Below are 12,421 nucleotides of genomic sequence, written 5' to 3'. Positions count from 1 at the left end.
CTTCTATGATTCTATGACTGGATTTGCTTAATCTTCCTATTTTATGCCATGAAGAATAGTAACAGAGAGGAAGCTGTGCTAGTCTATACACTATCAAAACAAAAAGCAGTCAAGTAGCACTTTAAAGACTAGCAAAACAGTTTATTAGGTGAGCTTTCGTGGGACAGACCCACTTCTTCAGACCACAGCCAGACCAGAACAGACTCAATATTTAAGGCTCTGTGCCTTAAATATTGATTCTGTTCTGGTCTGGCTGTGGTCTGAAGAAATGGGTCTGTCCCACGAAAGCTCACCTAATAAACTGTTTTGCTAGTCTTTAAAGTGCTACTTGACTGCTTTTTGTTTTGATATTTTATGCCACGAGTAATTGAAATTAAACGATGTTTAAGAAGATTGTTGATCTGCTTCTTGTCATACCTAGTACCATTACCCTCTGCTGTTTTTGTTTTTTCTGAGTGTCTCAGGTTTTTATTCTACGTATTCTGCATATTATACATAACTAATACACTTGAGTCCTGATTGGACACTCAGCCACAATTTGTTAGTGTTGGCTTTTCCCCCTCCCCTCGCTTTTTTTGGAAACAAAATTAGATTAATTGCTTACTCTGTTTTTTGTATTGGCATCTAAAGTTGCAATAAGCATAGTGTACCGAGAAAAATACCCAGGGTAAATGCTACTAGAGTGGGGTGTGTCGGTACTGCCGGAGCTGCCCTGGCTGCTGTATTGGGACCCCCACTAGAATGACGGCCAGCGGGGGGCTTCGGCGGACCCATGACAGAGGGGCCGGGTGAGACGCCTTCCTTTGCCAGCACCTCACAGGGGAGTCCAGCATACATGTATAATTGAATTTGCAAATGTTAAACTTGCAAATGTTGCTGTATTCTAAAGACTCATGTATCAGAAAGCAAATAAATGAAACCCATAGTTTTGGGAATATATCTCATTTTTAAGATAGTCCCATAGTGCTTTTGGAGTCTAAATCACCATTTAAAAAAAAAAAAAAGCCTGGGGTTGCCAGTATTTGGAGTCTAGAGCTGCTGATGTACATGGGTCTATTTGGCTGCAAAAGGGCTGTCCTGTTTTTGCTGGGAAGGAGCTTGACTAAGCTCCTTGGCCTGCACTTTCAGGCTACTGATGCAACTGAGAAATATTCAAGCAGTTATTGACTTGGAAAGTTTTTAATTTAAATTTATGATAGTGTTTAAAACTCTCTATAGAACATTTATTAATTGTAATCCATAACTCTGTATTATACTTTTAATTTTACTATCATCCTAGGGAACAATTTGAGTGGCTGTTGTTTGTAGATTGGTTTTAACTATTCAAATAGTGTAAGAACATTTTAATCCATTGTTATACTCTGGATTTTTGCAGTGCTTTTCATTCAAGACATCAAAGTGCTTTACAAATTTTAAGCCTCTCTTCCTCCTGGGAAATAGTTAGCAAATATTTAGGAAAGGAATCTCTTGACCCACCATGCAAGTGAAACACAGCATCTGTCTTGCAGTATGCTGTACGGCAACATTTATAACACTTTTTAAGACAGAAAGTGTCAAATAATATTGTATCCAGATGAAACTGTCAAACATCTGAAGAACTGGTCTTAGACAGATGGCGTTAGGTTGTTAGCCAGAACATTGTGGCTGACACCTTGATTTTATAAAAGTGGTATGTGGTCTTTAATGATCACAAGCAGAGATGGCATTTTGTAAGTATTTAGGTAGATTTTGCAAAAGCACCTGGTGAATTAACTTTCTGTGATTGAGATTAACTTTCTTACATTCTGCTTGTGATGGTTTGGGGAACGTATTTGTTCTTTGAAATCATGTATTATATTGCGTTTGACTCCATTTTGCATGTAATCATCCGTGTGTGTTAGAGCATCCATTTTACAGTGTGACCTTGACAACCAAGCTGTGGCTGCACTAGAGAGCTTATAGCAGTGAGGTTGTGTTGAAGCAGCTGAGAGATCTCTAGGCCAATGGTTACGAGAGTCCCCTGGCAACTTAATTACTCCAGCCTCCATAACTGATGGTAGCTGAGCCTGTGGAAGAAGCTTTTCTGCTAGCATACCACTGTTCATATTGGTCTGTAAGTCAGCATAAGTTATGTTGTTCAGCAGGGTGGCTAATTCACACCACTGAGAAACGTTTGTGTTGACTTACCCTGTAGTGTAGCCATAGCTCTAATGGAGAGACTAAGTCTGGGGAAACTAGGCAAGAGCAATTAAAGGCATGACTCCAGTCTGGTGGAATAATGGGGATTGTTTCGCTGCAGAGCCATTGATTTGGAACAGCTTTACTTGAAAACTGTGGGAGGCTTAGAATTTCTCCAGAAGATGTGCATGGGCAAAAAAGGTATGACACTCTGCTCAATAGAGGCTGCTTCTCTGTGAAGGAAGGTCATTTCATTTCTGCCTTTAGAAGAAGTGCCTGGTCTAAGGACTCAGACTAAACCAAAGAGTTGCAGTTGGGGAGGTGTCGCTTTCAGGAGTTAATTATTTCCGAAGATCTGTATGCTACGTGTGGTATTTTGTTTGTTTGTGTTTTGTTTTGGTTTAAGAGTTAGTGGATAAGAAATTCCTTTGCTAAGCCAGTGTTTACTGCTTTACTGATATAATCTGGTCCTAAAGGGTGTAACATAGGAGTCTGCGTTCGTGTAGCCAGGTGGGTGCTGAGGGGACTGTGTCTAAGCAACTGTGCACTCTTCTTTTTCAGAAAGTTAAGTAAATTGACTTAGATTTTTATTAATTCTTAGTTTAGTTACTAATGAGAGTTTCACGATTTTGGAGAGCAAGTACGTTTTCTAACAGGCTGAATATTTAGCAGCCAAGGGATTTCCTGCCCCCTCCCCCACCCTAGTTCTTTATTGGTCCAACATACTCAGTGTCTCAAGTACTTGGGTGAAGAAGGCTCTCAATGAAAGAGCATGCTATGTGCACACTTCTTAAATCCCCGTGGGATAGGAGCCCAACACTCCGGGCTTTTATGAAGGTTTGGGGACTCCGGGATGCTAGCAGAGATTAGTGTGTTGGAAGTGCCCTTTAAACAATCTAGACTGTGTCAGTAAAAAAAAAAAAAAAAACTTTCCAAGCCACAGTAGTAGTGGTACTCAGACCCACCTTAGCTTAAGCATTTTCAGACTGCACGTGTTGAAATGTCATACTCCAGGAATGCAAGTGTGGGGTTTTTGTTAACTTTTAAAAAGATAATTTTGCATTATCAAGTATGCCGGCACGTCTAACAAATGTTTAAATCTTTGTTCCATCTTTGTGCTCTAGAAATATTTTAAGACTGTTTTTTTGTGGGGAGCCTTCCCCAAAAGAAACAGTATTATTTTTTTCCATTTGTGTTCCTAAAATGAAAAACTGGCACTGTTGTGCTGCTGTAGCTGGTGTGCTGAGACAACAGTTTACTTATTCAGAATAGAGGAGAGAACATACCCCAGTTGTTTCTTTGCTGTTTTACATTAGCAAGCAGTATTTTGGAGTTTGATGCCTTTTTAATTTTACCTTTAATTTTACCTTTTAAATTTTGGTAAGTCTTTAGAGCTGTTGGGAAAGGTACTTTAAAGAACTTTGAAGAAATCAACGAAACAGTAAAATTAAATGAAGTTATTGAGCATTGTCAACATTCACAGCAGAGTCCAAATTACAGAAGACCCAGTTCTTTCCTCAGAAGGAGATTTTGTCCATATTGGACATCATCATTCTGACACTGTTCGCAAGGTGACAAAAATGATCAGGAGTTGTGATCTCAAAAGTGGTGTGATAACCTATTATTAAGAGGCCTATTTTCTTGTTTTTGAAAGATGATGCGGAAGAAATTTATTAAGGAATTTTAGGAGCTGGTGGAAGTTAAACGTGCTGAAAGGGGAAGTCTTTTCATAAGCATCCAAGATGGAATGTCAGCAGGCATGTTGAGAGTACGTCTACACTCCCGTGGCAAAAGTTTTTTTTCCATCCATAGGTAACTCACATTTCAGAGGTGGTAACTAGGTTGAGAAAAGAATTCTTAAGTGAACCTAATTGCTTCTGTAGTTGGGGTTAGGTCAACCAAACTATATCAGACAGTGTGTGAAATTTTTCAGTCATAAGTGTAGTGTTAGCTGGGTTGACCTATGTTTTAGGGTAGACGTGGTCTGATGAGTCTGATGATGATGAAGTCATGTCAGCCAGGAGCCAAGGCTACATCAGGGTGGGACTTAGAGGGTTCATAAGGTCTTTTGTCTGCTGTTTTGCTAAAATAATTGAGTAATACCTGTGGAGTTCTGACAACTGTAGTAGTGCCAAGTCTGATAACTTTGCTTGTTGATCATCCTTATTGTTTTAAAGTCATGAAACAAAATGCCATTTCACAAATTTAAAAAACAGTACAAAGCAAAAAGCACTGATACAGTTTTGTGTGCCAGAATCTCTGCCTGCCCCACCCGTATTTGCTTTCACTTCAGTGAACATTGGAAAGTTTTCATACACTTTAGAAACAACATTTTTCAATTATCAATCAACTTTGGTTTTTCTTGAAGAATTTCCTTTTTGTTTTTTAAAGCATTGAGCTTTTAGAATTGTATTTGTTTAGGAAAGGTGAGGAACTTTAGTTTCCTATATCATCTGTAAACATGACGCTTGTTTTACAAGCTTTGTTAATTTTGTTTGGACTTTCCTTTTTTTGAATTGTGGTACAAGGGAAAAAAAAAGCTCAGAGTGAATTTGAAAGGAGCACATTATAATTAGTTCTATATTTTATATGAATTATTCTCTTTTCAAAAACAAATATATAAATAAAGAAAAGCTACTTTTTCTAGCAAGTTGCATCCATTTATATTTCCCCTTAGAATGTAAAGGTGGGGGAGAGTTTGATCTGCAAAATACAGAGAAATACCCAGATCGAATAACTGATCTTATAATGTAATTTAAATTTAAGTAATAAAACTGATGTGCTACTAAGCCAAATCTCTAAAAATTGAAGTAAGTCTAAGCAATCAAATAACGCCGTCCAACAGGCTTTAATTTACTCACTTGAAACAAAAAGATCAAAGAAAATTATAACTAACAGCAGCATTTGGTGGAATACTGCTGCAGAAGCAGGAAAAAGCTAGAAATTACATGTCACCTTCATATCCTGGCTTCCTGACCTTGTGTTGAGATCAAGCCTTCATCATACCAGCTGTAACCATTAAGACCTTGCCCCCAAGGGTTAAGTAGGAGAGAAACTCAGCTGTGTATTGGAGAGCAAACACTGCAAGTTCCAGCCCCTAACGTGCCCAATTCAAGGCGAATTGCGTATGCTTGTCATTCAGGCTTGTCTCTCTGCAGTATTGTAGGCAGCTCCAACCAGTTTGTTTCTGTTGTGTTGCTGCTCTTTGAGCAGTTCACAAATCACACTCTGCTTCAAGACGGTTTCATAAAAGATGATAGTCATACCTTGGAGATACTGTTAGTCAATTGCAAGGTAGCATTTCTTTCTTAATTCTTATTGTGTTTTATTTGTGTTTAGGAAGCATAGAAAATATTTTACATAGAAGTGTATTTAAAATTCAACAGTTTTTTTCTATAGCACGTTTTAGTCTATAGATTAAACAATCTGACAAATTATTATGAATGTAGATTTAAGATTTACGTGTATATTCAGTTTATTTTCACTAAAATATTACCTCGTCTGTTACAAATAGACTCTCTTCTTGTAAAACGTTACAGCTGTTCAGAAACGTTTGTGCGCCTGGAACAGAACAGTGCTAATACAAATCTCTATTGTTAATATAGTAGGTAGTTTTGATCTTGTGTTATAGCATAGTTCTATGTAGTTTCTCACTTTTCAGTGCCTGAATTAACTAATGTGAGATTAAATAGCTGTTTTTGAAATTGAAGTAGGGGTGAAGTACAGTGAAAAGTATATTGCAAAAAACAGTATTAGGATACCTAGCTTAGTAAGAAAAATATTGCTAACGTATGATGAATGTATTTTTTAGAAATGCTTTTGCATATAAAGTGGCTTTGGTAAAATACTTGCAAATAAACCATGGATAGTGCATTTTATTTTTACAAGCAACTAAACTGATAGCATGGCTAAGAGATGTCTCCATGTGGATTGATATGCATATTTATCAGTTTGCATGTTGAATACACAGATTTTACTCATTTTAAGAGACGATAATTAAAATAATTAGTAATTGATTTTTGAGTATATCCAAATATATTTTCACTTTTGAAATGTGGAGATGTAAAAAAACTAAGCATAACATTTACCAGTTCATATCATAATTACAATTCATGGGGCGTGCTATAATCAAGAAACAGAATTTTGAGGGATCTGAGGTCATCTTTAGTGCAACAAACTCCTGCGTAATGAATCTGTGAAATATGTAGCTTTTTAACCTGTTATGTAACATAGCTTTCAAAATTGGCATCATGCTGGTTTTTCATATCAATAACTGTACCCTATCTGGTGTTTCTTTTTGGTGCTATTTTGCAGATGTTTATATGGTAACCAGATTATATAATTTACTAGATGCCTGTGAATTTTTCGGTACAAGTGACTCCTTTTACTTACACAAATGGCACATATTCTGAGTATACATGAGGTAGGATTATTTTGGACAAAAGTATTTGTGATTATGAAAATACAAGTACTGTTTATATGAAAATATGAAGTCACTAAACTGTGCAAATAAGATTTAGTGTAATGGCAGTACTTCAGCTGCAGGCAGTGAGTTTTTACTGCTTTACTCTTACCCTTTGCTGAGCTGTTTCTACTGATACACTGAGATAAACAGATAGCAATAAAACATTTTGTAGTGACCACACATGTATCTAGCTAATACTAATTCTTCTAGTGGCTGTTTTTCTTTCCTGTGTGTTTTCAATTTCTTTTAAACCACAAAAGTGAGGGTATTAAAAGCAAACTGCAAAAATCTGGTAAATGCTCTTCAGGTAGTTTCTGTATGAGCATAAAAATTATTAAATTGTCATATATGCACACACAGAGAGACACTCTTCAGAATAAAGGGCTTTTACAGCACCACAGATAGTTCTAATAGTCTGTTTTTCATAGCTGGCACTAAACAAGTTAACTTTTAGTTAATGAGATAGTTATGAAGTTTTTTAAAATAGTGTCTTTCCCATTCTTGGCTTTTTCCCCCACTCCTTCACCTCCTAGCTGTTGATGGGTTACTTTGTATGCCAGCTGAATGAAATCAAGTCATTAGGTGCCCATTTGCAGCATGATCTACAGTCCTGGCTTGGTGACATCTGGAAACTCCCTGTCACAGGAATTGCGATTCCTGACCCAGCTTCCAATGCAGGAAATGAAATCATGGTGCCCCAGGTTGTTTAGCATATCAAGCTGTTGAGGGGGATGAAGTAAAAACAGCTTATAAGATATACTGACTGTGGCCAGAGAAGGAGAATAGTTTTCACTATGTAAATTTGATGCTTTATTATGACTGTACCATAACTGCATATCACAAGTATTTTGATTACTGAGAACCTATTTATCATCAAAGAAAGGCTCAATAGTATTCAAAAGTAAGAATATTATGATTAACAGATTTTTTGGAGCATAGGTTTTCGTGAGCAAAGACTTGCTTCGTCAGATGCATAAGAGATGCATCTGACGAAGTGGGTCTTTGACCATGAAAACCTATGCTCCAGAAATCCGTTAGCCTATACGGTGCCACAGCACTTCTCGTTGTCTTTGCAGATACAGACTAGCACGGCTACCCCTCTGAATGGCATGATTATGATCCACCTAGTTCCTGTTCCATGGAAAAAATGCACAAATCCCCCATAGGAAATGTATAGGCTCAGTATCCTCAAACATCCATAAAGTAGCAGAAGCATTCATAAGTATCTGTTTAACACTGGTGTACTCAACATATTTGAAAGTGTTCTGAAGGTTGCTGATGATTTTTTATGAACAATTGGTGCTGAATAAAAACTGAAAATATCTTTCTTCTTAGAGATAGCGTATTTTAAAATAGACATAAACTAAGTAAATTGAAGTGTTCTACACGTTGAGAAGACAGACCTTTGCTTTTTGTTATCCTCTAGAATGTTTCCTTAACTAAATAATGAAAGCTTTCCAGGGACGAACTAGTGGTTTACAACCAAAATACAAAGAATCGGGAAACCTGAGAGAAACCAGCTTCCACACTTTGTAAGTACACAACAATAAGGTGCTTGAGAATTTAAAATATGTCCCTCTGACAGCCAGCATTAGAAATCAGCAATCATAAAGCATTTAAACGTTTTTTGATTTCTGAGCAGATATTGCCTTGATAGAGAACTAGGCTCTCCCATGGAAGTCAATCTCAAAAATCAAACACTAGGCACCACCAATTACTTTGATGAACCTGGGGGCCAGGGAAAGTTAAGGCAGAAGTAACTCTTCAGTGAAATGAAGGGGGAGAAAGGCAGGCCTGTAGGCACGAATTTTTGGAGGAGGTGCTTTTTCTGTAAATATGGACCCCCCCCCCCAACAGAGGGCTCTGCTTTTCTCCTACCACCCTCTGCTCTCCAGCTGATCCTGCTTCCCCTCCAGCCACCTACAGTTTTGCCTCAACCTCTCAAACCCCCCACCCCTTCTTGGTCCAAGGACACCCCCACCCATGCACGGATTGAACCTTCCCAAAGCACCAACATCCTCCCCACAGCCAAACAACCCACCCCACCCCTGTTAAGCCTGAAATTCCCACCAAGGTCCCAACGTACCTCCTGCCCAAATACATTCCCCCCTCCCCCACCTATACAGCTCAAGAACATCCCCCTGACCCCAGCTTGTCCTGAAGATCGCCCCACTCTTGACCTGGGAGAAGGAAGTTTACCTGGGCAGGGGCCCACTTCTCTTGGCCTCCTGCTTCCCCAGAACTCACTGAGAGGCACTCCTCCTTGGTTCCCAACCTGCTGAGTCCCACTTCTCTGCAGGTGGCTGGGAGGCAGCATCAGAGTGCTGGGTGGTGAATGCTGGTGGTTGAGGGAGGCCATGGGGCAGCCACCACCTGCCTGCCCCAGTAATCCCTGGCTAGGCTGGTTAGGGAGGAAGTCAGGGTGAGGGCAGAGTAGGGAAGGGGCAGGTTGGCAGTTGCGGGGTAAGTGTTCTCACCCCCTCCCTCAGCACACGGCTCTGAAAGGCCTCTTCAAAATGGATGTGCACTGAATGAATGGTACGGTAAATGGAGTCTTGGAAGGGTTTATCTGTGTTTATAGAACTGAGAGCAAGTTACCCACTTGCATGTTAAAAAAAAATCTGTAGTGTTATGAGACAGATCCATTATACTGCTTCTTTTGCAGGGGTCTAATGGGTAGTTGTGGGATTGTTAAATATTGCTCAGTTTTAAGAACCTTTTACTTCTTGCAACCTTTAAGATTATTTTTAAACAAACTTTGGGCATGGAGAAAGATTTTCATCACCTCAAGTGTCATATTTATGTTCAGGACCATCCTATACGCTTGAAAAATATATCAAAAGCTGTGTTAATGCGTTTATCTGGAGGCTGGCTTAGGATCCTGATCTGAAATGTTTTAGATACTTTAAAATGCAGTGTGAACTTTGTCCTGCCCTAAATTTAAAAGTAGTGAACTATTACAAACCAGTTTGGGGATCTACACATTGGTGCAATGCAAAGATTTGGGATATTTTTTTGCTTAAACAATTAAATATACTAATTAGCTATAATTTAAATCAATTGCTATACCAGATGACTGGAGGATAGCTAATGTAATGCCAATTTTTAAAAAATGCTCTGGGAGGGTCTTGATGTTTCTAGGTCAGTAAGCCTAACTTCAGGACTTAAAAAAAAAAATTTTAAAGCTATAGTTAAGAACAGAATTAACAAAATACAGATGAACAGGATATGTTTTGCAAGAGTCAACATGGCTTTTATAAAGGGAAACCATAACTCACCAATATATTAGAATTCTTTGAGGGTGTCAACAAACATGTGGACAAGGGTGATTCGTTAGATACGAAGCGCTTGAGACTTTAGTAGAGCTTTTGACAAGGTCCTTCACCAAAGGCTGGTAAGCAAACTAAGCAGTCATAGGATAAGAGGAAAGGTACTTTCAAGGCTCAGTAATTGGTTTGACAGAAGATAAGAAACAATGGTTAGGAATAAAATTGTCAGCTTCCATACTTGAAAGGGGTGAATAATCTGTTCTGGAATCAGGATTTTTTTCAAGATATTCATAAGTGATTTGGAAAACGAGGTAAACAGTAAGGTGGCAAAGTTTGCAAACAATATAAATCACTCAGGGTAGTTAAGGCAAAGCTGCATGAGAGGAAATCTCTCAGTACCAGCTGACTTGAAACAAAATGGTAGGTGAAAGTCAGTGTTGATAAGTGCAAAGTAGTGAACATTGCAAAATATAATCTGAATTATACATACAAAATGGTGGGTTCCAAATTAGCAGGTTAGTGTTATGGTGCAGTTTTCCTATGAGGAGAGATGAAAAAGACTGGGAATTATTCATTTTAGAAAAGAGGAGACTAAAGGGCAATCTGGTAGAAATCTATAAAAGCACCAGTAGTGTGAAGAAAGTGAATAAGGAATAAAGGAAAGACCAGAGGTCAGCCAATTAAACAAATAGGAAATAGGTTTAAAACAAACAAAATGCATTATTTCTTCACATAACACCCAATTATTTGATGAAACTTGTTGCCAGGAGGTGTTACGAAGCACAATATATGACTGGGTTTGGTTCAAAGAAAGAATTAAGTAAGTTCTTGAAAGACAGGTGCATCAATGGCTGTGAGCCAAGATAGTTAGGGATACGCTATGCTCTGGACGTTCCTAAGATTCCTAAGTTTCTGACTTGGAGAAGCTGGGACTGGATGATATGGAGTGGGTCTCTTGATACTTGTCCTGGTCAGTTTATTCCCTCTGAAGAATCTAGCCCCAGCCATTGTCAGAAGAAAGAATACTGGGGCTAGATGGACCATTGGCCTGGCCCAATATGGCTGCTGTTAGGTTCTTAACGTCTTTTAAAGCTCTTTAAATTATCTGTACTAAAAACTGCTTCTACCAGATTTCCACTATGTCATTCACATTTGAATTTCCACTTCTGTCATTCTCAGCTGCAAGTATTAATAGTCCAGATGGTATTTCTTGAACTAATGTTTTTTTAAGCCTGTGGGTTTTTTTTTTTTTAACAAACTTTAAAGCAATGAAAATTCTTTCAGTTGCAGCCAAAGTAACAGGTGAACTTAATCCAAGTCTAAAAAGAATCTGTAAGTTAAGGAACACCATGTCCTACATGTTTTTACATTGTTAGGTGCTAGGTACTTCCTGACATCTTTGCAACCCAGATGGCAGTAAGTTTGGCTGGGTGTGCATTGTTCAGTGTTATCTCTGCAAGTACTAGCGGAATCATGCATAAAACTGTCATTATATAACATGGCCTTTATATGGTTTAGTAGCTTCCAGATACAACAATGCTCCAAACTTTTGACCTTGACTGCATCACTGAAGTGCGTTCCTTCTCTCAGCAATTTCTATTGTCAAGTATACAATAGTTTAAGGCAATTCTAGCTTTCTTTTGGTGGTAAACTAACTAGCATTAACCCCCTTCTAAATGCTGGCCTTTCAACCAGACAAGTGAGTGGGTTTATGCAAGGCCAATCCTCCCAGTGCTCAAAATATGCACCTGCTTAGGTCACCGCAAAATTCGGGGCACCAAATTGTCCCAAATTTTGTGGTGCCCTAGGTAGCTGCCTGCTGCATATGCAGTATTGCTGACTCCCACAGTAGTCCCACCCCCAAGCCAGCACCTCTCTTCTCCCCCTTGGGCTGAACTAAGCAGGTTTGTACCCAAGGAGGTGCGGGGCCTGGGACACCCATCTACACCACCCGTCCCTCTAAGCCCTTCCCACTCTACCCCATCTCCTGAGCCCCCTGACCCAAGTGACATGGCCCAGGGGTTTAGGCAGGCCAGGTGCTGGCAGCAGAGATCGGGCCTTCCCGTGCGCTCAAAGGTGGCAGTGGGAAGCGGAATGACCTGGCCGCAGCTCTCCCGGTTCTGGTGGCTCCCATTCATATTGCTCAGGGAAGGGGGCTTGGGAGAAGGAGTGGGGCTCCTCACCAGCAGTAGGAAGCTGAGTGACGTGGCCGGGAGCTAGTGGACTGGGGTTGGGTCACTCTGCTTCCCACCACTGCTGCCAGTGAGAGGGAGGTAGGCCTGATGCTGCCCCCACAGCCATTGTGTATAGCCCCCACATGCATTGCAAAGTCCCCCACCTCCTGCTGATGGCTCCGTAGGGTACCAAAACTGCTAGGCATGGTACTGTGTTTATATGTGTATGACATTAAATATTCGGATTAAGGCAGCGTGTAACTTTAGTTGTAAGAATTACTAGAGTTGGATGTATATAATCTGTAGTAGCCGTAGCCTCCATATCTGTCTAGGGTTTCCAAACATCAATTCAAAAT

At 39.5% G+C, this 12,421-nt stretch overlaps 1 protein-coding gene across 2 annotated transcripts in view; it reads left to right on the top strand.

Annotated features, from left to right (window-relative positions):
* DISP1 (dispatched RND transporter family member 1) overlaps positions 1–12,421 on the top strand; it is a 165,675-nt gene that overhangs the window by 95,088 nt on the left and 58,166 nt on the right. The window contains exon 1 of one of the 2 annotated variants that reach the window (XM_074989913.1): positions 5,310–5,451. The exons of the other annotated variant lie outside the window; for it this stretch is intronic. The gene's annotated coding sequence lies outside the window, so the exon portion shown is untranslated. Of the gene's footprint in view, positions 1–5,309; positions 5,452–12,421 lie in introns of those variants that run through there. 2 annotated transcript variants of the gene reach the window in all.

This window comes from Carettochelys insculpta, chromosome 3 (genome assembly GCF_033958435.1).
Source record: "Carettochelys insculpta isolate YL-2023 chromosome 3, ASM3395843v1, whole genome shotgun sequence".
Classification (NCBI taxonomy): Eukaryota; Metazoa; Chordata; order Testudines; family Carettochelyidae; genus Carettochelys; species Carettochelys insculpta.
This window is presented reverse-complemented; position numbering and strand designations above follow the sequence as displayed.